The following is a 26715-nucleotide window of genomic DNA, read 5'->3' as shown; positions in this document are numbered from 1 at the left end:
ACTCACATTGCTGTAACTTCCTCTGGGTAAAGCCATCTGCAAACAGCATGTAGGCCTATTTTACTGCTCTACCCACTGCACAAGCACAGTGTTTACGTCTCTTCTTTAAACAGTACTTGAGCACAAATGATGCCTGTACCTGAGCTGCATCTCTGTGGTGTTTTAAACACCACTGGCTTTTAATGATCTGCTTGTCATATCTTACCCTTAGATCTTTCTCATTCACCTTTGCAACATAATCCAGGACCAGCCTGAGACATGTTTTAAGAGGCCACAAAATTATTGAAGCAGTTCGTCTTGTTTCTGTACACAACCCAGCCCCCAACCCTACTTGTTTTTTTCCCCTTTTTACATTGAGATGTACATTTACAACCTCGCTCCCTGAAGAAGGACCGGGCGGCACCGTTTGTATTTACAATTTTAAAAGCCTAGACCTCTTGATGGCACTGACAGGAGAGTCATGATTATAACCCTGGCATCAGAGGAGTCATCGGTACAGGGTGACGGCTTGTAGAGCTCTCACGCTATCTGTTACTCGCACTGTCCCAGTCCTCCTCTGTGCTCCTGTACGTAATTACAGTGGTTAATCTTCTGCTTCTCCCCTGTCTCCTGCCCACTCTCTGCCTTCCTTATTAGCCCTCCCTTGCCCACCTGAGATTTTTGTCTTCTTCCTCTCCAATTTTTCCTCTCGTAGTAGCAGAGTAGTCCAATCAGAGTTGCCATTGTTTATTGTGATAAGTTGGGATAATGAACAAATGACCTGCCACCTGGAGCACTTAGAGCCTGGTGTTAAACTCGGGTTATAAAAACCTCTTCCAGCTCTATTGATTTACTGGCAACATTTGATTGTACCCACGGGGCAGGGGGCCTGCAAGGCTGCACAGAGCTCTTACTGTTTTACAGTCCTTATTACACCAAACAAATAAATCTCCTGACCATTAATTCACTGCCTGTGCCCTCACTCTCCAGACTGATAGGCCAAAAATCAGAGCAGATTCATGCTGCTTGGCCGGCCCAGGCAGATAACTTGGTAGTTAGAGGAAATGTTTCTTTTGCATGTGTCCCGTTCTATATTGGATTAGCAGACCGCAGACAACTTTTAGAGTTCTCGGAAGATTTTATGATCGCTCAGGACAAATACATGAGGAAGTGATTTGAGTTGGGCTATCCTGTTTTTTTGCTTACAGCGGCCATTATTTCAATATCCTGTGAGGCTCTTTTACGATGCCCCCATGGTGCTTTTTTGGCTGCTTCTCCCCTGCATAGGCTAGAGAACAGGGACATGGCACCTCACAGTTAACCAAGAGTCAACCGCAGGGAGAGTCAGACTAGTCTGACTTTTACAACGGAAGGCAATTGTAAACACTCAGGGGGCCCGACAAATGGAACTGAGAAGAGCGTTGCGCTGGTCCCAGACCAAAGGCTAAATCAGCGATACACTCAGCCCAGATGGTAATTTGAGAATGAGGCAATCCGCTTGTAAAACATTAATAAAAAGGCCTGTCCAATGAAATCCGCACCACCAATTAATGATTTTAACCTCAGTGTTTGTTGGAATAAGCTGGTTGATGAGGATCTTGCCTCATCCGCTATGAAAATGAAAAAAGATGTCGACTGTAATGCTGCTGTAAAACGGGTGATGTTAATTATTTATGGGGATAGACACGTTTGTGCACCTTCAAACTTTTTCGCCCTCTCTCCCTCACGCCTACACACACGGGTTATATACCCCAACACAACCCCTCTAGACCTCAACATTACAGTGTACAGTACTGTGCCAGAATGATGAATAAATTGCCTGCAACACTAGAAGATGAAAGACTCACTGATTAGTTTTTGCCAACATGTTTACCATAGTTTGAATCACTACCATACCCGCTGATTGTAGACTTATGTAACGTAGGTTCAAATGCACTTTCCATCCTGCCCACTGGTTTCCGTGTGGAAACTGACGTATAATTGTCAGCATATGTGAAACATACGCACGTTCTGTAGCTTCACTCACATAACACACACACACACACACACACACACACACACACACACACACACACACACACACTCGTGGAGAATCCTCAGAGTGATGTCACCTTCAAACGAAACGGCAAAAAGCTGCCAAAACCGCGCTAAACTCAGTGATTGGCTCAGATTAAACAGCCTGGTTAGCACACACAAGCACAATTGAATAAACATACTCACACACACACAAATACACATGCATGCATCTACCCCAACATGTACACAGTGTGAATTTCTAGGAGGCAGTCCTATGCTCAGAAGTCGTCTCTCGGTTCTGATGTCTTCATCATCCAACAGGGACTGTGCTGCAGGAGAAAGATGCCTGCTTATCATGCAGGACTCACCAGCCACAGCATGAAGGTGGCTTTGAACACTTAAGCTCTACAGGATATACATAGGCTTCAGTACCTGGAAGGTATAGGAGATGTTGGCTCACAGATACCTCTGACTCCAACGGAAGGATAAATCCTTTTCCCTTGTGGCCAAACATGGCATGTAAATATTCATGCACATACGCGAGTGTAGTTATGATCAGTCAGCTTTCAATGCAAACATTTAGAGACAGCATAATCCATCCAAACCTCTCAGAAACTCAGACCAGATCAAAAGTAGGTCTCCTCCTGCACTACACACCACCTGGGATTGCTGCCATTATGATGTGCTTAGTCAGGGCACTCTAGTCATTGGATAAAAGACAAGACCACCAGACAGCTAACCAGCTAATCTGCCGAATACTCTGTTAATCTGACAGGCCACGTTGAATAATGAATATGTACATTATCACAGAGGGAGGTATCACAGGGGACGCAACGGATCACTTTCCATGTGGTAGGTGGACATGACATGTCTGTTATCAGTGTGATTTCTAATGAGTTAATTCGCAGGTGAGGGTACATTTAGCGGGCCTCATGTGTGTAATTATGACGAAGGTGAAGCTATCTTGATCAAGAATTTACAGTACTTTTGAAATTAACCAGCAATAAGGCTTGCAATTACAGTAGGCCGGCAAGTATGGGCCTCATACATTTCATTTATAAAAAAAATACAAATATAAAAAAGCTAACCTCTAATCAACGTCTATGCTTGTGTATGTGCATATGTTTTGACCATTAATGCAGCTCTGAATCTGCCAATGGTCTAATCACCAGTCTAGAATATTATGACCCATGAATGATGAATGAAAGCACGCAGGCTGCCATGACAAAAGACCTCGTCTTGTCAGCTGTAACAGCAGTAAAGGACTTTCCACTCAAATGGATGGTTGTCTCAGTGATTGACATCAGCTCTTTCGAAGGCAGTGATTTGAATCAAATACACCCTATTGTTTATTTATTGATCACTGGGGATGTTTTCCCAAGCTCGGTTTGAAAACGTCCCATATACAATGTGACATTTTACAGTCGCATTTTCGACTGACAGCCTTTTGTAAAGTTCACACTGAACACCGAACAACAAGGTGTCTACATCCAGGGCCTATTTTCATACATTTCTTTTTATCCCGTGCCCCTTCCCCCCTTATTGGCCCCCCATTTCATTCCATTTCCTTCTGGGAGTAGGGCCCGGCTTTACCTTTCAACTACGACACGCTACCTGTCACAGCACAGAACACACACACACGCACACATCCCTGAGCGTGGTGCAAGAGGCATGTGACATCTGTTCTCTCTCCGGTGGGCTCCTCATGTCCTCGACCTCATCCACATCGTTTCTGAGCACCTGGGAGGGAGATGGGGGGGGGGGGGGGGGGGGGGGGGGCTGTATGACAAGGGTACATAGTAGAGAAAAAGGGGATGAAAGGGGGATTGCATGTGTGTTTATGTGTGTGTGTGTGTGTTTTTGCTAGGTGGAGGTAGGTGGGGTTATAAAGAGGGAGCAGTCAACCACAACATCAGTCAGGACTGCCACCACCCTTCCTCCACCATCACTAACTTTCCCCTCCATGACCTTGACCTGAGTTTGGTGCTTTTTGACAGCATAGGTCCTTGTTGACAGCAGCTGTGCCTACACACTGTGCCAGATGCACAGAATGTAGGCTACAGTGAGGTTGAACAAAAAATCAAAAGGACGGAGTGACATAATGTGCTATACTGCACATGCACCCTGAAGAATACGAGTGCAATTCAGTGACCTCAATGCTTGAGATGGCCTGATACTGTATGTAGTAAAATGGATAGCTTTGCAGACCTGTGCAAGCTAGCGGTTTGAGAATTAGGGGCATGAAAAGTCAAGCTAGAAACATCAGAGCAGGGAGAGTAAATGCACACTCCCAAATAACTACTATGGTAGTGCCCTTGAGCAACATAGCTGCTTGAGTCATACTGCTCAGCAGCAACAGTAACCATTACGGCTCGCCACTGAAGCCAGTGCAGAATTGCTTTAAGATGCAGTTCCAGTAATGGCTGGTAGATGCTGGCAACTTCGAGAAAACTCTAGAAATATAAAGTAAAGTACATTAGGATTTAAAAGTTAGAGTCTCAAAAACTATTTTATGTTGCTCCAATGTGAGTTGAGGACATTTGTGGAAGTTACTGCTCCAAACCCGTGGAGCACCAAGACAATTGTGGGTGTTATTCACTCACTCAACATTTTTTTTTTTTTAGGCACAATGGATCAGCTTCTGACTATAATATACAAGTTTGTATGTCAAATAAATCAGTACAAAGTAAATCAGGGTCTGCAGCCACGCAGTTGTTCGGTGCAACAGAGCTAAATGCTAATGTCAACAACAATGCCATAAGTTGAGGGATGAAAAACCAAAACAATGAGCTGACAGATGCTATAAAACTGAGCAGAGCTGAGAGGAACTGCAGAGCTGGTGATAATTCCCTGCGAGTCTGTCACTGAGGCCCCCCCCCTTCACTACACATAGTCATTTGATCTATTGTTATTATAGAAATATTGATTATAGCTGCTTTAACAAAATGAAGCTATATTTAATTCTTGCACAAGCCAGTGTATTTTAATCTAGTCTAATGTATTCTCCTCTATTCCACAGTCATATGTCATACTTCCATGGTGTGAGAAGTGTAGCTGCCTGAAGCCGAGCCTGTGTCTGTTTAACACATTGACTCAGCAGGGTCATGGGTTCGTTGGCTCAGGCTCAGCTCCCTAACAGCCTTTTCAAATCATTAAGTAATGAAGTGGGTGCCATTCAAATATAAATGCATCCACAAGCCAGGATCCTTTCATGTTTCAAACCATAAATACTCTTGGATTTTCCTCAGAGCTAATATACCTATCAAAGCCATTTCCAACATCTGTTATCCCCCCTAAAAAACTGTGCAAAACACTGGGCCAATAGCTGTAGCCGTGCATCAAAGTGTTTTATAATGCATGGGATACAAGGCAGTTATGCTTACTTTTTCTTAATTTGTTAATTGATTATTGCCTAATCTGTCAACGATCCTGGCTCAGAACCCTTGGGACTGAACGCACTGTTGTTGTGTTTGAAGTAACTAAAACCACACAAACACAAGCACACATGCACATGGAGACACACAAACACACAACGCGATAAGCAAACCCGCAGATGTAAGTCTCTTGATACTTCCTGATTATTGTGTGTGCAGCCACCACTGACCTTGGCACACATATCCATAGCAAGCTCCTTCCCTCTCCATCCATCTCTCTCTCTCTCAGGAGTGGCCCCTGGCCTGCAGCTTATTGGGGGGCCTGGGGCCAGCTTCGCATCTCAGACAGGCCCTAATCTGGGAGGCAAATGATAAGGCTGAGGTTTACAGGAGGGGCTTTGCACACTCACGAAAATTTGCATTTAAAGGCCCTCAAGTAATCTTTAGGCTTATTTAAATCTCAGCAAGACACTAGCAGGAGAGATGGAGGGGGGAAATTCTGCACATCCACCTCAGTGCTTCTTTCCCATGGTAGACCAAATCCCCACCATAAATGAGCGAAGATGTGGATTGCTTTGCCGTTCTCACAGGCGCCTGTGTCTGTATTATCAATGGCATTTAATTGACTGAGAATTATTTTTCTTGATGCATCCAAATAAAACCACCACATGAGACAGAAAGCTTCAACCAAAGGCCATATTTGCCAGAAAAATACAGAGCTATTGACATACAGTTGGCTGTGCAATAATGGTTTGCAGAGGTTTTTGCTTATTTGTTTGTCTGGTTGTTTTACATTAGTGGGTTTCACTGTACTTCTTCATGCTCTCTGTGTTCATATGACTATAATAAATATGAAAGAAAAACATTTGCATGTGTTTTAAGCCCACAAAGTATTGCTGCCGTATGACCACCTAAGCAAGACATTATTGTCATGCAGGTTCTCTCAGTTTTTCTTATTATTTTAAAGGCTCCCTCAAACTTAGTATTGCTCCTCTGTTGTGTTTATTCTCTATATTTTCTATCACCAGTCAGAATTATTCATTCGATGAAAAGCCAGAAATGGAAAGCACAATAATGAAAACACCAAACAGTCGCTGGCGCACCGCTAGAATATATTCTGTCCCAGTTTTTGTTTAAGTGTGTGCATATTTACCAGCTGCTGCAGCTATAGAGGGTACTGTATTGCTGTCAGCATATTCACTAGTTTACCGGCATCACGTCCTGCAGTATGTATACCATAACAGCACAATGCTTCTGCTCAGCCAATTCGCGTCAGCGTCAGGGGGCTTATTTTCAGTGTGGGACTGACTGTATGGAGCATCCTACACATCCAGAAGGGATTTGAAAGATTAATCCTCACCTTTCCAACTGAATGTATGTAATTTGGTTTGACAAACACCAGCCCTACAGGGACGTTTTCTTCATTAATACTTGACAATGTGCCTTGCGTCTCAGGCCTTAGGAGATGTAGTGGTGTGACGGACGAGAGCATTAAAGTGACCCAGATTCAATCTTTTTTTCTTTACTTGCAAGCTTTTAACACTGAGTATAGCACCTGTGATACAAAATTCAGTCAAGAGAGCAACAAAGAAGGGTGTTAACAGCCTTTACAACAGGCCACACATGTGAGAGGAGATCTGATGAGCCTCTCAGACTAAATATGCACTAAAATATTTAAGAGGGCTGAGAAGTGTTCAGAAGTTGCTTCTGAAGACCTTAAAACTCTGTGGGACAACCTCCTGCACAATAGTTGATGTATGTCACAATGTTTTAGGCACATATTTACAGCACATCATGAACACCTGGACACTAGCACTCCTGGCCTGAAGCGTGCCGTGTACAGTTAACTTGACCAGCCATAATGTAGCAATATAATATAAAGTAGCAAGCAGCAGTGAGAATCCACAAATCAGCCACAACTGAGGGAGCTAAGCCCTCCTCAAACCCACCTGGTCGCTGGTGACACAGCATAGCAACACAGCATAGCAACACAGCATAGCAACAAAGCTAGCAACACAGCTCATTAACATATTGCTCAAACGGCTTGACCGTTGTCACCGTTGACACGCGTCACGCTGTGAGCTCGGATTGATTCTCCACAACTCCACAACTTTTCAGTTCATTTTTGAGTAACCATGAGTACAAGCCTATAATTAATTCGGATTTATCAGCATCCTCAACCAGCAAGATGACATCCCTACCTTTGGAGCGTCTTGAAGTCCGTAGTCTGTCTACTCCTCGATTATTTATATTCCTTTAGTCCATAAAGATCCACAGATCAAAAGCTTTAAAAGGTTTTGCATAAAAGTATTCCAAGTTGTGAATATTTTCATGTGAAGTCCAAGGTAAATTGTCGGCAGGCCAACTTCTTCTTCTTCTTCTGATGTTTATTTAAGGGTTGGCAAACAGCTTTTTGGTGCATTACCGCCACCTTGTGTCTCGTATATTTAAGCAATATCACTGCACTGAATATCAGTCTGGCTGTGATTCGGTCATAGCACAGCATAGCCTAAATATATACAGTATATAAGCAGTATATATTTATATACATATATATATATATAAGATATATAATGAAATTATATACAAACACACATACATACATACATATATATATATATATATAGCATATTTCCTAAAATGTCAAGCTATTGTTTGAGTTTGTCATTAAAAGATAGCTAATCAAATCGTAGTCTGTAAAGTAACTTCTTCTTAGTTTTAGGTGTGTTTCCTCCATCGCAGGGAAACATAAATAGAGGCACATGAAAACTGTAAAAACACACACAATATGTATTTCAAACCAATAATGAGACTGACAATATTAAAGCACATGGAAGGGCTAAACCTGATATCATATTTAATATTCTGCCTGATTTTCTCTTTTGCATAACCCTCTTCACAGCCTGAAGACAGGTCAAATCAAGCTCATGCATATAAAAGCCATTGCCCTGGGCAAAGATTTAACCAGCCCGGATGAGTCTCAAGGCTCAGTGTACAAAAAACACACTTGCTGCCATTCCAGCTCTGGGAAATACGATGAGATGTGAGAAAAGAGATCTGGACAGAAGCCCCCCTCCTCCTCCTCCAACTCCGAAACTAACCGTTAGCTTGGCTTCCCAGTCACACTATGGAGACCCTGCTCACTCTTCCATGCCACAGCCACTTCCTGCTGGCTCTAAACAATGCAGACTCCATTTGGGCCGCCGTAATGGCTGACTGCTTGACATAACCCTTGTCAGTGAGAACTGAGATAGGTGACACTTGACAGATGTGTAATTGCTGGAAGAGCTCACTGACAGGTGGATGAGCTTAAAGACACCTGATATGCTCCTGAGGCTGTTGACGCAGGGGATTACACCTTTAAGCAGCACCGGGTTCCCTGGGTGTTTTTTCTTCTTTTTTTTTTCTCTGTGTATTTCCAGAAAGAAAATAAAAACTGTTTTGGTAATCTATTCAAAGTGAAATTGGTTTGATTTGTTTGAGCCAAGATATGAGCCAAGCGTGACAGCGAGAAAGGTTAAGTCTCCTGCAATAACCCTCATTTAATACATCCAGATGTATACTCTCTGTGAGGTAATGTATGGTTTTGAAATCATCTTAGGGGGCTTGTAAAGTCTGCACTGAGGCATGATAGCTTTCCCTCTCAGGTCAGCCCAGGTGAGGTGGTTTCGGAGAGCCAGAGATAACACTCCACCCCTATAAAAGACAGGAAGTGAGATAAACATTCACTCCTTGATTAGGAGCTGGGGTGTGGGCTGCCATGTGGGAGGCGGTGCAGTCATAGGGGTGAAACAGTAAGATGTGGATGGGGGCGTGTGTATGTGTGTGTATGTGTGTGTGTGTGTGTGTGTGTGTGTGTGTGTGTGTGTGTGTGTGGGGAGGGCTGTGTTTTATGTGTGGGACTGTAATGCAAATCAATGATCTCCTTCAGTGCAGAGCAGAACAGCACAATGCCTGCACACCTGTCCATCATTCAACATCTCCTGTTCCACCTCTTGAAGATGGGTGGAAAAAAAAAATCGCTTTAGCTCACAGTCAAGGGGTTGAAAGCAGGGGAGGGGAGCGAAGGAGGTGTGCTTATAGGCCCAGACATTCACTTTTCTTTTTCCTTTCCGACAAGACCATGTTATTAGAACTGCAGTTACTAAATTGGGAGGAGGGAGACCGATGCTTTTGGTTGTGACCTCAATTGCACTGGCACACTATCTCAACCAAAGTCTCATTTCACCGAGAAAGACAGTGGAAGAGAAAAGAGAAATTGACAATATCTTTTGTACCATCATGCATAGACAGCGTATAGAGATTTAGTGATGATATGGGGGGCGGGGGGGGGGGGCTCTAGCTGCATCCCAGAAGCTCAGCTCAGTTCACTGGGGGTATTTTCACTTATAATTGGGGTAGCTTTCATCTTGCCTGCCAAAAGGCGTAGCAGTGAAGAAGAGCACCAAGAGGGAGCTATCACTTCCCCTATTTCCTGGCCCCAGACAAAGGCACCCAGGCAGGCTGCCTGCTGAAGATGATGTATTTCTGATCAAAGAGCCTGGAGTTGTCAGCAGCCCGGGCTAGCGCAGCAACCTGATTGCTCCTGGATAGATTTGTCCCTTTGATCAGAGCAGACTCTGACTGCAGGCACTGTTTATGCAAAGAAAAGACGGCAGAGCGAAATCTACCCAGTGTTATGTGGAAACAGGCGTTGGGCTTGGGGAAGGACTTTTGCTTCAGGATATGTTGGCTCACACAATAATACAGGATGATATCTGTTATAATTACTGCTAATGAGATAACATTGCAAGAAGCCTTTTCTGCAACTTGTTGCTGTGATGCTTTTGCGCTCACAGCTAAATTTCTTACTTGTATATTACTCTTGATGAGCTGATAAAATCCAGTCTAATTACAACCACATTCATCAGATAGAAGAGTGAGATAATGTAATGTACTTGAACAACTGGTATTTTTACAAAATGATCCGTTAGTTACACTGTGCAAACATCTTACCCATAATGCAAATAACCACCGGCTATGAATTTATGTGGACTTGAAAAGGCACATAATTTTGTCATAATATATTGATGTAAATTCTCATTCACGATTAGTTCTATAACCGCGCTACAGAGAAATAATAATGCCATCATTCTGCAGGATTGAACCTACAAATCCCAGTGTGACCTCAGCCATGTTTTTCTGACGAGAACAGCCTTCTTGTTCGGGGCTACATGTGTTCAAACACTAAAACGTCAAACACACTTGACTTTAAAACACTCGAGTACGGGTTATCGTGGGGCATGAGACGCGACATGAAACGTCAGGAGAAGGCTGCAAGACTTGGGATGTCCGAAGGGGTCTTCCCAGTTCACTGCATACTCGACTGGCAGATTTTATTTTTTTTTTTAATGCAACAGACATGCGTGGACTCAGTGTCAGACAGGCTTTACTGGAATAAATTAAATGGAAATTCATTGTTAGAACTGTGAATACAGAATTGTTTACATCCTATAAATCAATCTTGACAACATCTACATAAATACATATTTAATTACCACTGTCAAAATATTTCTAGAAAGTAAAAAAAGAACAGTCAACATAAATATTTTCTTGTTTTTCTCCTCCTCATTCTGCGTATTGGATAAGTTCAGGTCATAGCTTTGAGGGACATCAGCCTTTTCTGTTTTTTTTTTTGTCTTGTCTGTCATGTTAAACATTAAAAAGGTACGGCTCAGCACGCCTCCTGCTGAGAGACGTCAAAGTCAAGGTTAATTTATGGATGCAAAATACTTCATCTTGAGTTTTACATTTCTTTTTTTTATATATTTATGTTGTTCTGTTGGTGACAGGTGCTATTTAAAGAGGTTTCAGGCACATACATACACTCGGTTTAAGTCGGTGGAGAGAGGGCTGAGTGGTTATGTAAGCTGTGATTAACATCTGACGGCTGCATTTGGGTCAAACAGTGATGGGTAATTCAGGTCATTTCTGACAGCTGATGAAAACAGAAATCATCATGGCGGGCGGTGGGTGTAATTATGTATTTATGAGTGGAAGAGGACCTTGGGGGTAGCAAGCAGGAGAGATGAGCACATACAGAGAAGTGCCTGAGTGCTGCCTTGCTACTGTAATGACAGCTCATTTCCCTGTGTGGATGTTTTTCTCAGCTCGGCACCAAGCTTTTGTTAGTCCCACCAGCTTACTGTACCTGCCAGCCAAGCCTTTTATGGACAATACAGGAGGGTTAAGTGTTGTATTATTAAGGGATGAATGCTCTGCAGAGACCCTGGCTAAGGAAAAGGAAAGCGTGTAGGTCTTACCCAAAGGGCCCTCCATGGCAGCTTGTTTGTGCTGAGAAAAACACTGCTGGGGTTTAGGCAGATTTAAAGATGCATTGGATGTTGAATTATATGGAGTATGCATACGTACATACATCAACCTCCTGCACTATATGGACCTGCTGCAGTATGTTATTGTTATGTATGCATCATGCTTGGCAAAACATATGAATTTATATTTAGTAATCTTTGGTAAATGTTGTATTTTGGTACATAAAATTTCTATATACTGTATATCTTAGTATCTTTAACTTCTGTTTACTACTCCAATATACAGGTCATGGACCCCAGAGAGAACAGACAGTGAACTGAAAGAGGGAGGATGGATAATGTTGAATGCAAATAACCCTGGAGTTAAATCAAAGCCATCTTCAAATCAAACCCCCAGCAGCGCTCGCTCCTTTCTCTGTCAATCCACGGTGACATTTGTGATATGGGCTACACTTTCAATCTATGGCTGCCTACTCCATTGGCCATGTAAAGTTTAATGAGCACCTTTTGTGGAGTGATATGAATAATGTATACATTACGGAGCTTTAAAGTGCCTATGGTGCATCTGTCTCCAGGATGGACGGAAGCCATGGGAAGGACCGGTGAAAATTAAAAAGCCTCAGGGTAAAGAGGGAGAGAGATAGAAAAAGCGAAAAGTTGAAGGCAGCCACATTAATTTGACTGCATCAATGTGCCACTTCCAATGCAGAATAGAAGTCATCAGAACAAGCACGAGAGCTCGCCAGCCCCACCCCCACTCTACACAATCTTTCTCTTGTCTGTTGCTCATCAGAGTCAACCTGCTCCTCACATCAGGAACTGAACACGCGGTGACATGGAGGGGAGGGAGAACGTTCTCTTGGAAATTCTGGAGAGCACAGCAGGTGATGGGAGCAAAACACAAGTCAGTATAAAGCAGACATCCCTGTTCCTACACTCCTGCAGATAGCATTGATCTGTGATGTAAAAGGAGATGGAGATGCACTGTACTCCGAATGACAGGCTGTACCACTGTAAAGGAAACGCGTTTAAAAAGACTCAAACAGTTCACTTTAAACACAAAACATAAGACGAGCAGAGGAAAGTACGAGCTTCAAAGTCTACCGTAACTGAGGCAAGAAAATAAATTATTTGAAAAAGAAAATCACAGCCAGTGTTTCAGGAGTTGTCTCATATAGAGGAAAATGGAAAATAAAGAGAAGGTTAATTGTTACATGCACTTAATGTTAATTTTTTTTCCCCCCCAGAACAGGCTCTGAAAACCTCAGTGAGAGAGAAGTACCCAGGCCTTTAACCTCTGAGAGCATTACAGCAATAGCTCTTCCTCTCCACCTCTCTCCATCCAGACCGCTCCGTCACAAACCCCTCAGCCAAGACCTCGCTGACAAAATTAGAAATCTCATTGCTTGTTGGCTCCCCCCAACCCCCCACCCCCCTACCCTTACCCCCACCCTCATTCAAAAGATTGGTGGGCCTCTATCTTCTTAGAGATCTGCTCCCTGTTGAATAAGCAATGGAGCGTTCCCACTTCACTTGTCCACGCCAGGCTGGCCTGAGCGACCCTTCCCCTCCCTTACCCTTTCTCCCCCTACCCCGAACCGTCAACCCCCCCACCACCACCGTCACCCCCTCCCCCAAACCCCTGTTTCCATCTCCACAGATTGACCCTCCCTCCCACCCACCCCCCCTGCGCCCTCAGCCCTCGCTCTCAGCCGACACGGACACACAAAAGAAGGCTCCGGCTTAGTGGCCTTGTGATGGATGCATTTTCATAGGCCAATCTCTGTTATCTTGGAGAAACAGGTCTCAGCCTCCATTCTCTCAGGGCTTTACAGTTTTCTCTCTGCCACTCACCCCGCCCACCCCTTCCTTCGTGTTTTTCTTTTTTTTTTTTCCTCACCTCCTCCCTCCATCCCTCTGTCCTCCTCCACCATTTTCCGAAGGTCACTCATTAATACTCCTGAGCATTGATGCTGACCCTCTGACCCTGAGCTTGAAAGCCTGGCTCTCCCATATTGAGCATCCCAAGACCTTGTCCCAGTATTCTCACCCAGGCCTGAGTGCAGAGGCCTGGACACCCCCAAGGTCAAGGACTGGCTGACATCGGGGCCCCAAAACAATAGGAGGCCCTTCCTCTCTGCATCCCCATGGACGCCCCCTGGGTTGTCCTTCTTTAGATTGATTGGCTATGCAGCAACATTTCCAAGTCAATCAATTTCATTCATTTAATGCAGATGCGCCATACTTGAGAATTTATCCATGGATTTCAATTTCTCCTAGAAAACAGAAAATCTTCCACGTAATGGTTTTGTCAATCTCAATTCAGACGCAGACAAGTATTGTCTTTTCTGTAGCTCTGAAATTAACTAAATAAATGCTGCGGTTCATTATCTTTAGATTTACACTTAAAGAAAATTGGACGCCGCTCAGTTCCCCAGACTCTTGAATGAATTTACCTCATTTCTGTTTCAGTGTTATCTGTTTATTTATTGGTAAATGACTGAGAGTAAGGAAGGTGCAAATAGTGTGAAAAGCTTGTGACAGACGACCTCACTTTAAAATCAGGTTTATTTACAGATTAGTAATACATTCACTTACAGTGTGCAACAATGAAATAACAATCAAAAGGCAAAACTTCTTGGCTTCAATCTCTGGATATAGCAACCTTGATTCACCCCCAAATAGGAATTGTGGTGTTAAAAATCCCCCTACAATAAGCTCCTTCATTTTCTGCTTACTCTGCAGTTTGCAGCTTCCTCATTTCCCAGCCGTGGAGTTTCACTGGGCCTTGATGTATCGTATATCTCTCTGTTTTTCCTGCGTGGCTCTTTTTGGGCTCGAGGTCAGGGGGTGAAATAAAGCAGACCCCATTTTGAAGCTGACAGGGTCTCCAAAGCCTGAACCCGAGGGCAGTCCCCCCAGCCCCGGCCTGACAGAGGCCGCGTCCGACAAAGGTGCAGTTTGTTACAAGCTTCTGAGGAAAAAAAAAGAAACACAACAGGGAGGGTTATTTGGTGTTCCTTTGACCCCTTAAGCCCTCTGAGATGAAAAGGCTTTCAATTTTTACCAGACGAGGAAGACCACTTCAGCACATAACACCAGTATGGGCATCAAAGCTCAGCAGAAATTTTAATCAGAGACAAATTACTGTATATTGTGTGGTATACCGTGCGCCATCGCTGCGGTCTGTGGGGGCAAAGGGGCAAAAATAGTGCAGTTTTACACGGACGAGAAATGGTGTAGTATCCTCGCAGGCAGTGAGTGAAGTGAAGCTCACATGGCTTCTGCTTTTTTTTTTTTTTTTTGAAATCATGAAAATTCACTGTAAGATATTATGTCAGAGTAGTTAACAGTGAAAGGTAGGGGAGGTAAAAGCCTGATGGGCTTGCATTTATCTGCCATCTTAAATCATGCAAGCTGAAGGCAAATATCAATACCACAATGCTGCTTAAAACAGCATTCTGCCTAATAAAAACATATCTATCATTTACAACACAAGGGTAGGAGAAAAAGCCTGTGAGTGTACCGTGCCTTATGCCATTTACTAAACATTTTATCAAATTTTACAAAGCCTGCTTAATATTTAAAGCCTCGGTCATGCAGCCTAATGGTTCAGGGCAGGAATAAGCTATTCAGGGGTCAATTGTTTTATTAAGATTAATGAGGGGGAGCAAGAGGGTACGTCATATCTGTACTGCTTTCCCTCTTTCTATGAGCACCAGTGAGGCATATTAAAAGGAGTGAGTAAGGTTTGCCACTTAGCTTATCTACGTAAGTGGCTTATGGATGTATTTGTCTAGGACACTCAAGGTACATTTTTTCATCAATTCATTTTTCATCAACTGATGAACTTACTTCCCCCACAGAATATATCAAGGAATGCTTCAATTCTTTAGTACAGTGCATGAACGTTCAAGCATGTTAGATTAGCATAGAGTAAAAGAAAAGAGTCATATTCTGCAGTGTCTGATAGCATTATATACTGTAACTCCATGTGTGCAAGTGCTGGAGATCAGTAAGATATGCACCATATGTTTAAATTTAATTGATGTCTTTCTCCTCCTTAGAATTAAAAATGAAGAACAAGCCTTTTTGTCTCCACTTGAAGTCCTGACCGTTTAAGGTATATCATCCATACCTGCTAACAAACATCATTTGTTCAAGGTGTGCATCTATTTGTCCCCTGAATCAGATAAGAGAAAACCATGAAAAATACAATTGCAAGAAATAAAGCTCTGAATAGAGGTTTCTGATGCTCAACGGCCATCTTTAATCTATCCAGCGGATCCAAACTGCCATGACTCTGATGGACTGGTGCATGTTTTGAAAAAGAGTGTCCAATGTGATGCATGAGAAAGAGGAGCAGATGGAAGTAGAGAGTGGGCGGTGACAACTGAGAGCTAGTAGGCGTTCATCTCCTCAGACATTTACACTCCATCAGCCATAACCCCCAAACCACGCTGATGTCACTGTTGTAATTGCTTTGACACTTCGAAGCTGGCACTAATCCTGTTTGGACAGTGACTTAAACTGTATGGAAATAGGGGACACATTGGTCATGTCCACCGGTACAGCTGTCCCTACAGGCCAGGACAACATCTGTTTGTGCGGCGTGCGACTGTGGTGTAAATGAGAGGCCAGAACTTATTATAGCACAAGTTCTTTTAAACAAACCTATTCAAGAGGACTCATGTGGTGAAAATCCTCTTTAAATGTTACATGATTCAAATCCCTGCTTAAGCCCACAAGAAGAAAGTGATATAAAAAAAAGAAAGAAAAAAGGAACGTTTTTAATGTGTGGTGTCTCATTTTGCTCAGTGATCTAATGTGATGTGACGCTGAAAATGTTTTTGGTTGAGGCGGAACGACAGGAATTGTCGTGAGAACAGTTTTAATGTGTCTGCTAGAGACATGTAGAGATTATACTGAGGTTGCAGTAAAATGGAGGGTTCACATAGCTGCTATGGAAGCATTCACGTGATGATCCATAGCTGTCAAGTACGTACAGAGGTGTAATTCAGGATCTTTCAAGCCGAAGCAATTACCAAAAATAGACGAAAAGAGGAAATTTGATTCGCGCTGTGTTTGAGCTACCTATGGGTTTGGATCATAGGCTTGCAAGACAAAGATGTCACATGACAGCAGGTCCAGAGGGGTCGTTTCATTTCCACTGGACTGTGTTTTTCCTCTAGGCAGAGCATAATGTGAACAATGTTTTAGAGGGCCATCTTCAACCACCATCTTCACAACATGCGAACCTTTCATGTGTCTGTCCTTTCTCCTCGCCTCAGCCTTTCCAGCACGCCTGCATGCACCCTGACACGTTGACAAGCCGGGAGCGAGTCAATGTTGTGGTTGACCTGGGAGGCCGGGCCAGAGAGGTTTGGTTCGCAAAGTGAGCGGTAGACAACAAGGTGCAGTGAACTAAAATGCCCCAAAGCCAACCTTTAGCCTCGGACGACATCTGCAAGCCGTTGGGGTTGGGAAGCAGAAATGGTGCGGGTAGACATGGAAACTCGACCCTTTGGCTTGTCCGGACCACAACAATGGTGCTTAACAGGCCAGTTCACGTTAGACCCGGCAATTTTATGTCCGAAGGATGCACAGCAACTATGGTATGGTTAAGGTTGGGGAAAGATCGTGCTTGTACGGATACGGTAAGTGTTGGGGAAACCAAAAGACGTGAGGTTAAGGTTAGGGAAAGATCATGGTATAGTTTAATGATAAGGCAGGTCTGTGACAGGATGCAAACTCCAGTGTCTGCATGACACCCTCCCTAGTGTCCACACTCTTACTTTCTGCCTCACTACTTTCTGGCTCATTACTTCCTGTACTGGCACTCAACAATGGCCCTGAACATAAATCATAAGGTGTGGTATCTTCCAGTGTGGACATGATTCCTGGGGTAAGTGGATTGAGTAGAGGCCACATATGCATTTAAAATATAAGGATTATCCAGTAACAATTGCTTTGTATTCATAGCATCTATATATGAATGACTGAGTGTGTGTCAGTGTTAAAGGACTAGAATAAAGGACTTGAATACATTAAACCATTTGAAAGGTTGTCCTTTATACTGGAAGGCTGCTGGAGAGATTTTACTGTCATTGCAGATGTCGGTCTTGAATGTCACCTGTACTTACAAAAGCAAACCTCTTTCAAATAAAGATTCAGATTCAAATGTATTATCTCAAGACCTTGTATAACTATCACAGGGTCAGTGCAAAAAGTAAGAAAGAAAATATTTTTTTTCATTAAGCATCAAGTGAGATATCTGGCTGTGAGACTTTGACCTCCACTCCAATACAGTTACGGTGAATGGAAGTTACTTTATTATGCTCAGACCGTTGAAAGATGTATGAAAAATTCAGCTGCGAGGAAAACAACATTCAAAAACTTTTAAGAGACATAAAACAGATCAAGCCAAACATTATCCCGTGTTCATATTTGTATTCTAAGACTAAGCACAGTCCAAGATTATAATACCAGTCCGGACGGCTGTTTGCTACAGATGTTTGGCTTTTGAAACACAAGTGAGTAAAACAATAAATTCATCCATGGCTTGGGATAATATGTAAATGATCAATATTTCTAATTGCAGAGAGGAATGATTGCCATGATTATGTTGACTCTCTAATGAGTCCACCTGTTGGCATCATGCAGAAAACAATTTTCCACTTGAAGAAACATAGCGTATGTAAACTCTCATGAAATGTAAAACCAATGGAAGGTCTGCCGTGCTCTGGCAGCTGCAGCCCTGCAATTATGCAGTATCCGGAGATAACTGGAATACCAATCTGACAAAAACAGCGCCTTTCCTCCAAAGAAACTGGGTGCTTTTTTTTTTTTTTTTTTTAGTACTGAAAAAGAGAAGTTACACAGCACATCAGTGGAACCTAGAGCATCCACTTCCATCACCATGAATTTTTTGAAATTTGAAACTCGAGCTTAAAAGTGAGACATCCAAACTGGAGTAACTGATGTTGCATTTATTAGATATGTTTGGAGGACTGTTGGGAATATAAAAATCTGTGAAGTTTGATACATGGTTTTACAGAGTCTGTGGAGCATCAATTCCAGGAAAACAAAATATACAGTATTATATGCCTACTGTAACCCCACTGCTCACTTCAAAGGCTTGTCCTGAAATTTAGGAGGACAGCTATTGATCCAATCCCTAAATGAATCAGGAATTGATAACTGGACACTTCAGAATGCACTTTTATGTCTTCTCACTTTGAAGCTCTCCACCACCATCTTTCCAGGGGATGTTATTCTACGCAAGCGCCTACTCTTTAATGTTTGAAACCCACACTCCTCCATGGTTTCAGCAGCATTTCGCTAGGCCTTGTCTACCTTCACTCTCATGAGGCATATATTGGGAATCCTTGTTTCGATTGTAAATGTAAATTAGTGTTGGGCATGACAAAGGGCACCTTTCTTTCATTTCAGATGAGGTTGAACAGGTTCCAGGGCAGGATCGGGTCAGGTGAAAGGAGAACCCTGGCCTCTCTCCGTCTCTTCCCTTTATTGTCCCGCACTCCCTGCCAAACCATCATTCTCAATATCCCACTGGGGCCTCTCTAACCCTCAACATCTGTCCCACTTTACCACTCTGATGGTAGAGAGCTGGCTAGTATGACGGGCACACTGCAGCACTGTGCAGGGTTTGGAAACTGCTTCCAGACATCTCAAAGTGCTGTCATCTGTAATTTTGGGCATTTACTCGTTCAATTTATTTGTCTGCAATTTACTCCAACTAATCACAGGTGTGTTTGCACTATCTCTGTGAGAATATTTATATAGATAAAACACACACATGAAACTGGAGGCAACATTGTTTAGAAGTGAAATATTTTTAATTACAAACGCTATTTTCAAGCCATCTTGTCCTGGAAAAGCGTTTACTCTGACAGTCGTTGTGAAGCACTGTTTTCTGTCTTACAATGACAAACTTTTTACAGCTGCTGAGAGAAGAAAAAAAAAACTGCAGGTCAACTTAAATAGCCTTAGCGCTTTGCACCAGTGAGTAAATAAACCATAAGGAGGCATTAAGGGAAACACCCACAGTAGACGTGCAACACTGTGGTGCCATGTAAGAGATCATAAACTCATGTGAGACAAAAACAGGATGCTATATATTTTGTGAAGGAGTTTGGGGCAGCAACAACATTATAATTGTATGCCAGTTTTCCCTTAGGGAGAAAATACCTTTCCCCCTATGTGGCAGTGATAAAGTGTAGGTTTCTCCTGTCTAGCAAGAAAGGTATATCTGCCCTCTAACTAGACAAGGGGGAGCAGAATATAGAGAGAGACACGCAGATGTATAAACACTATGAGACAGTCAGAAAAAGAGAAAGTGAGGGAGAAAGAGAGGGAATCTAAAGCGCTGTCTCTACAGTTAGTGGGTCTGGGGTGATTGCATGAGGGACAGGAGGTAGCTTCATTTACATTGTAGCTGCAGAATAAAAAGCAGCTTTGGCTTGTCAATTTTCTGACTAGCGTCATGAACCGGGAGATGCCCATGGCTGCTCGTTCTACTTCAACGCAGTTCAATACCTGCCATCCTTACCCTTCTCGTAGTCAAAGAGAGGAGTACACAGACACACGCACACGCGGGGTCCCTCTGGTGTGTTTGTGTTTCTGTTTGTGAGCATTTGTTCCGAATCAGGCACCTGGCATCTTTTGGGAGAGCAGGCTTCACCAATGAGGCCCCCCCGGACTGTCATATGTCTGGATGCAGACCAATACCCATCACGGCAAACTGATCAAAAGCAAAGGAAAGTAGGAACCTTGAACTTCACAGTCCAATATGCATCCCTGTTGCTTATTATATTCACACACACATGCACACGCACACAGCAACTCGCAGCATGTAACCATATGAATATCCCTCTGCTGATCAAATATTCCAGAAAGCAATTTTTTCTCTCCCACTTTCTCTCTCTCTCTCTCTCTCTCTTGTTTTCAGTTAGAATTGAAATTCACTGCAGGTTAAATTGGACCCTCTCTCTAGACTGCTGTAACACCCCATAGAAGGTATAATCAAAGTAATTACAACAACACACAGGTGTTCCACGCCGCACGCCACTGAACACAGCGCATGTCAATGACAGTGGATGGAGTAAACATCACTGAAAAAAAAAAAAAAAAAACGAAACTAATTCAAATCAAGTGTCATTACGGCTACTTTATCGACAGACAGTAAGTGCACAAACAAATGGCATTTTTTGTCATCTGGTGCTTAACGTGGACATTTTATGCTCCGTCTGTTCACGTTGCTTTCCTTCCACTTTTCAATTATGATAATCTAAATCTGGTAGAGTGAATAATACAAGAAAGACATGATTTTTTTAAGCTCCATGGCGGAGAAACGAGAGGGAGGGTGAGTACAGTATATGAACAGGATCAGCAACGCAATGCTGTGTCAGATGAAAATCTTTAACTAATACAGTTATAACAAAACTGCCAAAAAAAAGAAAAACTGCTAAAAAATGTATATATTTTACTTTTGACTGTTTTATTTGTATCAGATTAAAGCACAGATGTGAAGAGGCACACAATCACATTAAAAGCTCCCCATCTGCATCCTTCAAATCTCGTCTCAGCAAGAAAGAGAATGAAAAAAGGGAAAGAGAGAAGGTAAAGGGGGGTCAAAGAAGAGAGCGAGAGAGAGAGAGAGAAAGAGAGAAGAGAGAAGGTGCAATTACCAAGAGCGTAGTCTGAGGGATCAACTTCACTTCAAAGAGGCCAGGCCCCGCGTCCCATGCTCCACACAGCCCCAAGTACCAGTGTTGTGAGAGTAGGTAAACATGAGCAGATCACAAGACTGTTAATAGCAGCCAGATCTGAAGAGGTCTCCACCTTGTGCCTTCCTGCCTGCCTCTTAGATTCTCAGACAAGCCCTTGCCTGGAAGGAACAGACTCACCCTGCACACTCAGCTATTTAGTGTGTGCGCATGTATGTGTGTGAGTGTATGTGTGAGTGTGTGTGTGTGTGCATATGAGCTCATGAGCATTATCCCAACTGCTTTTTTTTTCCTTTTTTTTCATAGTGACTGAACAGCACACAACTTGCTGCTGGAACCTTTTAAATCCTCACATGCATGCAAAAGCAACAGCTGCCATGCAAACCCTTGAAATATGTTATAGGTAAATGTGCTATATATTTCTGTATCGAGCGGGTAATACTGCAAAATGTATTAGTTTTTTGAAGCAGAAGTTTCAGATGCAGCCGTCTCCGGAGCACACCACATCTATCTGTTTGTGCACTGCTGCTAAATTATTACAGTTCACTTTGAGACTTACTGCCAAGAATTATCTTGTTCCAGTATGCAGCCGACTCAGTGAGTGGATTTTCATTCATCTTTTTTTTTTTAACAAAAAAAAAAACTCTGTCTGCGCCCTCCCTCCCTGAAACACTCTGTACCAATCCAGAGCGATGTCTACTGTATGTGAAGTGCATTTAACACCCACTAATCTGTCATCGCTGGATAAATACGATAAGAATAGCAGCGATTCCCCAGGAGTTATCACAGGCCTGACGGCTAAACAGGATTAAACGCTTGGCATTATGCAATGCAAAGAGTGAATAGTGATATTTTTTTAAGCATAGGACAGCGCTGACCCCCTGTATGGAAACACAGTGTACACTAACATTCACGACCACTGTCATTTTCCTCATTTCCCTGTGCAACTGTGATGGCAAGGTGGCATAATCCATAGGCTATTTTCAGTCACATGACCAGGGTTCAAACCCCCATGTCAGGACGCATTCACCCTGATGAAGTGTCATTGAACAAGACAGTGGGTCCCTACCAGCTCCGGGTGAGGTGGTGGTGGTGGTGGGGGGTTTTGCTGTATCTGACCCCGCACTCTGACCTCCCCCAGAGGGGCGAAGGAAAAAGAGTCTTTCCCTTGGGGGATCAATAAAGAATCACATTAACATACATGATGTATATCAAAGTAAATCTGGGACCAGCATGTGCTCTGCGTTGCTAATTCTCAGTCTCAGTGCAGTGTTGGTGGCTGTGGATTTGAATGCACTGACAGCACTGCTTTTTTTTTTTTTTTTTTTTTTTTCAAAAACCAATATTTCAAGGAAATCAGCTGGAAAGGCTGACATCTGTTGGCTTGGATCTGCAACTGCAGCTGAGTGGGTCTCTGGCGAAGCAGCAGGGAGACAGACAGACGTGGTCTTCCTGCACTGAGGTATGAAACAGTTCAGAACTGGTGCCCTAGAAGAACAGAGCAGAAAACACTTAAAGAGACACAAGGGGCAAAACTCCCGAGTCACGAACCGAGATGAAAAGATGCCTCCAGGCTAACCTCACAGCTGAAGCGGAATCACCCTGAGTGCTTTTAGTGTGCCTTTCTCCTCAGATGTCATTTGTTAAGAGAGTAAACCCCTTCATGCTTGTGTGAAACTTAATTCCCTGGTCTGTCCTTGAGCAGTAAACTCTCACCCTCACCAAAAAAAAAAAAAAAACACAGTCCTCTTCTCCTCCTACCACACCAGATGTTCCTTTTCGTCTGTGATTTATCGCGCAGTTAAGATAAGGGTAAACAAATAGTCATCACAGTTATAAGTGCAAACACTGCTTTTCCGTCGGGCTTATCGCAGGTCACAGCATACAAAGTTAGCCGACGCTGTAGAGACAGGAGGGGAGAGTGGAGCAGGGAGAGAGAGAGAGAGAGAGAGAGAGAGAGAGAGAGAGAAAATGACAAAATTGCAGCTTTTTCTCTGAGTTGCTTCAACATAAACATACTAAAAGTCCTCCTGCACACACACACACACACACACACACACACACACACACACACACACACACATATAACCCTGAGCCCTGACCTGTAGGAATGTGTGCTGGCCAGCCTCTTAGCTCCTCCAACACAGAAACCTCATTGTGATAAAGCCCAGTCAATGTTTGCTGACACACGTTATCTCCCGTCCCCTTCTCTCCCTGGGCCTCTGGTCGGATCGAGCTGCCACAGCTCTTTACAACGATTTAGGGAGCCATTTGTTTTTCAAGGAGCTGTTTACACAATGGCCACCTACCACACAGGGGAGGCAGGCAAAGGGACAGGAGAGGGAGTCATTTGAAATATAAATCACAACCGTGACATTTTTTTTTTTTTTTTTTTTTATCGGCAACAGCTCTACCTTTTTGTTTTCGACTTCCCGATTGTTTTGCATTTCTTTATCGTGGGATAGGGCTGATAAGAACAAACAAGCTGTGGTTTTGTCAGCAGCTGCCAATGTATGTAACTACGAGAAAAGAGAGAAAAGAAACACTTATCTTGTGTGTGTATGTGTGCTTGTGTGCATGTGTGTGCATGTTGAAGAGGGGAGGTGATAAAAGAGAATATTCCTCAAGGAGGATCAATAGTTGTTATTCAGACCTGCATGGGTCTCTCCATAGGAAGCACTGACACTGTCCTAAGAGTCTGCCGGCTGTATTGATTTTAATTTATTTTTAACTTAGTGATGGATATGGGACATGTCATGAGAGAGAGGCATTGGTCAAATAATTACCAACATCTATTCATTAATTGGAAGGCAAAAGAGATAGAACACTCAATATTCATTAAGGCCTGCAAAGACTTTGCAAATGTGCTGTCTGACACAAGGATGTCAGAGAAATATGTCGATCACCTAATCACACAATGCAAATTTGTCCCTGTGCACCAAAGTGGACACAACACACTAAGATCTCTAACCTGTAAATACTTACTAACTTTATACTCTGTTTCTTTGCAGTGAAGAAAATATATTAACATTAAACATATTATTAATGGCATCATCAATCCTTATTTTATTCCTTTGTCTCTACTGTTGTTGATGCAGAACTAAAGACTTAAAAAAAAATGAAACTGAATATTGATATCAAACATACATTGAAAACATTAAAATGTTACATGATTCAACATCCACTGTGAAAATCTGTCACCATTAAACAATACCATGCCCACACTGCAGCAATATTAAAAACTTTTTCTTCTTTTTTCTTGTGGAGGAACATGGTCAAATATTGACACACGTCTTTTGCGTAGCGAAGCAGTTTGGTCAATAGGTATCAAAAGCAGCAACTGGCAGAGTAAAGGATGTTTAACTGCACACAAGAGGGGTTGTTTTCTGAAAAGCTTATGAATTGTTTCTTTAGTTGGTTCTGTTAACACTGAATGAGAGAAGTAAATCTAATTAACTGAGCGTATGAAAAGTGATCAGATGACAATGTTTTGTATAACAACCCTGGAAGTTTCTCTCTCTCTGTCTCTCTCTCTCTCCACAAGAATATGAATCAGAGTATTCAGCAGATGGAAGGTGCGGCTGTTGTTGCTGTAACCGAATCAGCAGTCTTGTCATACATATGCTGCATAAATATATTATCAAAACCCTTGTAACCTGCAATAATTCGCTTGATTGGCTCAGCGAGTACCGAGCTCCTTTGGTGTGCATCAAGTCAAACTGACCAAAGTGGCCTATGGGTTCTTGCAGACAGGTACCCGTGGTTATTGAGCACAATCACAACACTAATTATCCTGCATGCAAGCTACTGCAGGGCTTTGCCCTTTGAGAGAAGCAATCAAACAGCTGACGAAAGGCTGAATAAACACACTGCACTGACTGTTGCTGGGTGTGTGTGTGTGTGTGTGTGTGTGTGTGTGTGTGTGTGTGTGTGTGTATAAACTTCGGTAAAGCTCACATTATTTGTTGGATGCCTTTTAGCTGGGAACACAACGGAACCTTGTGAGTAAAACAGTGTAACGTCCTTCTTCCACGGTTAGTAAAGTTTTTCTTCCGTTCATGTTTGCTTTGGGATTTAGATGAGAGAAAAGAAAAGCAAAGAAAAGAGGCCGTGCATCTGTGTGGAAAACCAAATCAATGACCTCCATAAGCTGTTATCTCGTCTTGTGTTGCATCATATGCAATGTTACAGCCTCCTTTTCCCACCCCAAGCTAGACCAAGGTCATGGTTAAGTTATGATTACAGTATGATGCACTCGGTGAAGACACGCAATAAAGAGGTCTCTGCTGAACCATAAAACTGTCAAAATACATCACAAAAGTGTCAGATGCGCAACGCACAACAACAAAAAAAGGCTCACTCTCTCTGCCACTCTCCTCTCTAAGCAATCATCACTTGCTCATCTTGACACAGGCTGAATATTGCATTAAATGAATATGTGTTGGAGGACAGAAAAACGACATTGATTTTAAAATCCCTTGCTTCTGCCATGAACAGTAATGATCAATTATTTTGCCTCCGACTGGTGTTTCTTGGAAGTCTCTCTCTCCCCCTCGCAGCAATACAGTATGATGCCTATACTCACTATACTAAGCCACCAAAGAGAATCCATTGATTTAATCCATGGCTGTTCAACTGCACCTCTTCTTTATCTGAGAATTAATGCTGCAATCATCTACCAAACTGAGGAAAGTCAGGTCCTTTCTGGAGACCGAGGATAACAACTGACTTTCAGTGTAGCGTACATACTGTATGTACAGGCAGAGCTATTGCGCTAAGAAAATAAGCCCACACTGTGAAGTAAATGTATGTCTAATGTCTACCAGGCCTCAGTGGTTGTCACAAAGAGTGAGAATAAGGCAGACAGAAAGTGGAAGGAAAATGTAAGAGAACATGATGTAATGTGATCTTCTGAAGTAATAAGATGTTTCTTGCTGCTATTTATTAAATGCTACCACAAAAGGTCTCTTTCGCTACTTTGAATTCTAACATAGCTCACAGCAAATGTGCCATTAGTCTCCACTGGCACCTGCCATGCTCTCATTTCAAGGTGATTAAGATACTTATCAAATTTATTTTGCTGGAAAAACATCAGTAAGAGGAATGTGATTTTATTTTTTTTTTCCAGAGGCCCCTACAGAGACCGAATTTTGACACATTTCCACACTCAGTTTGAAAGCACCATTTGAAGATGATGGTAAATCACACTACACCACAGGGGCCATGAAGCAAACTGCACTTTGGTCCAATTTTTAAGCCTGGCTACAGCCCCCACCCCCCCGCCCC

The 26715-nt window shown here is 42.8% G+C and overlaps 1 protein-coding gene across 3 annotated transcripts in view; it reads right to left on the bottom strand.

The window, feature by feature from the left end:
- Positions 1–14230: 14230 nt before the first annotated feature.
- Positions 14231–26715, bottom strand: part of LOC130179711 (doublecortin domain-containing protein 2) — a 75696-nt gene continuing 63211 nt past the window's right edge. For 2 of the 3 annotated variants that reach the window (XR_008829315.1, XM_056392691.1), the window contains one exon: positions 14231–14654. The gene's annotated coding sequence lies outside the window, so the exon portion shown is untranslated. Of the gene's footprint in view, positions 14655–22492; positions 22918–26715 lie in introns of those variants that run through there. The other variant, XR_008829316.1, reaches the window with a different exon arrangement.

The sequence above is a fragment of the Seriola aureovittata genome, chromosome 13 (assembly GCF_021018895.1).
Source record: "Seriola aureovittata isolate HTS-2021-v1 ecotype China chromosome 13, ASM2101889v1, whole genome shotgun sequence".
Classification (NCBI taxonomy): domain Eukaryota; kingdom Metazoa; phylum Chordata; class Actinopteri; order Carangiformes; family Carangidae; genus Seriola; species Seriola aureovittata.
Note: the sequence above shows the minus strand (reverse complement) of the source record. Positions and strands in the feature narration are given on the sequence as shown.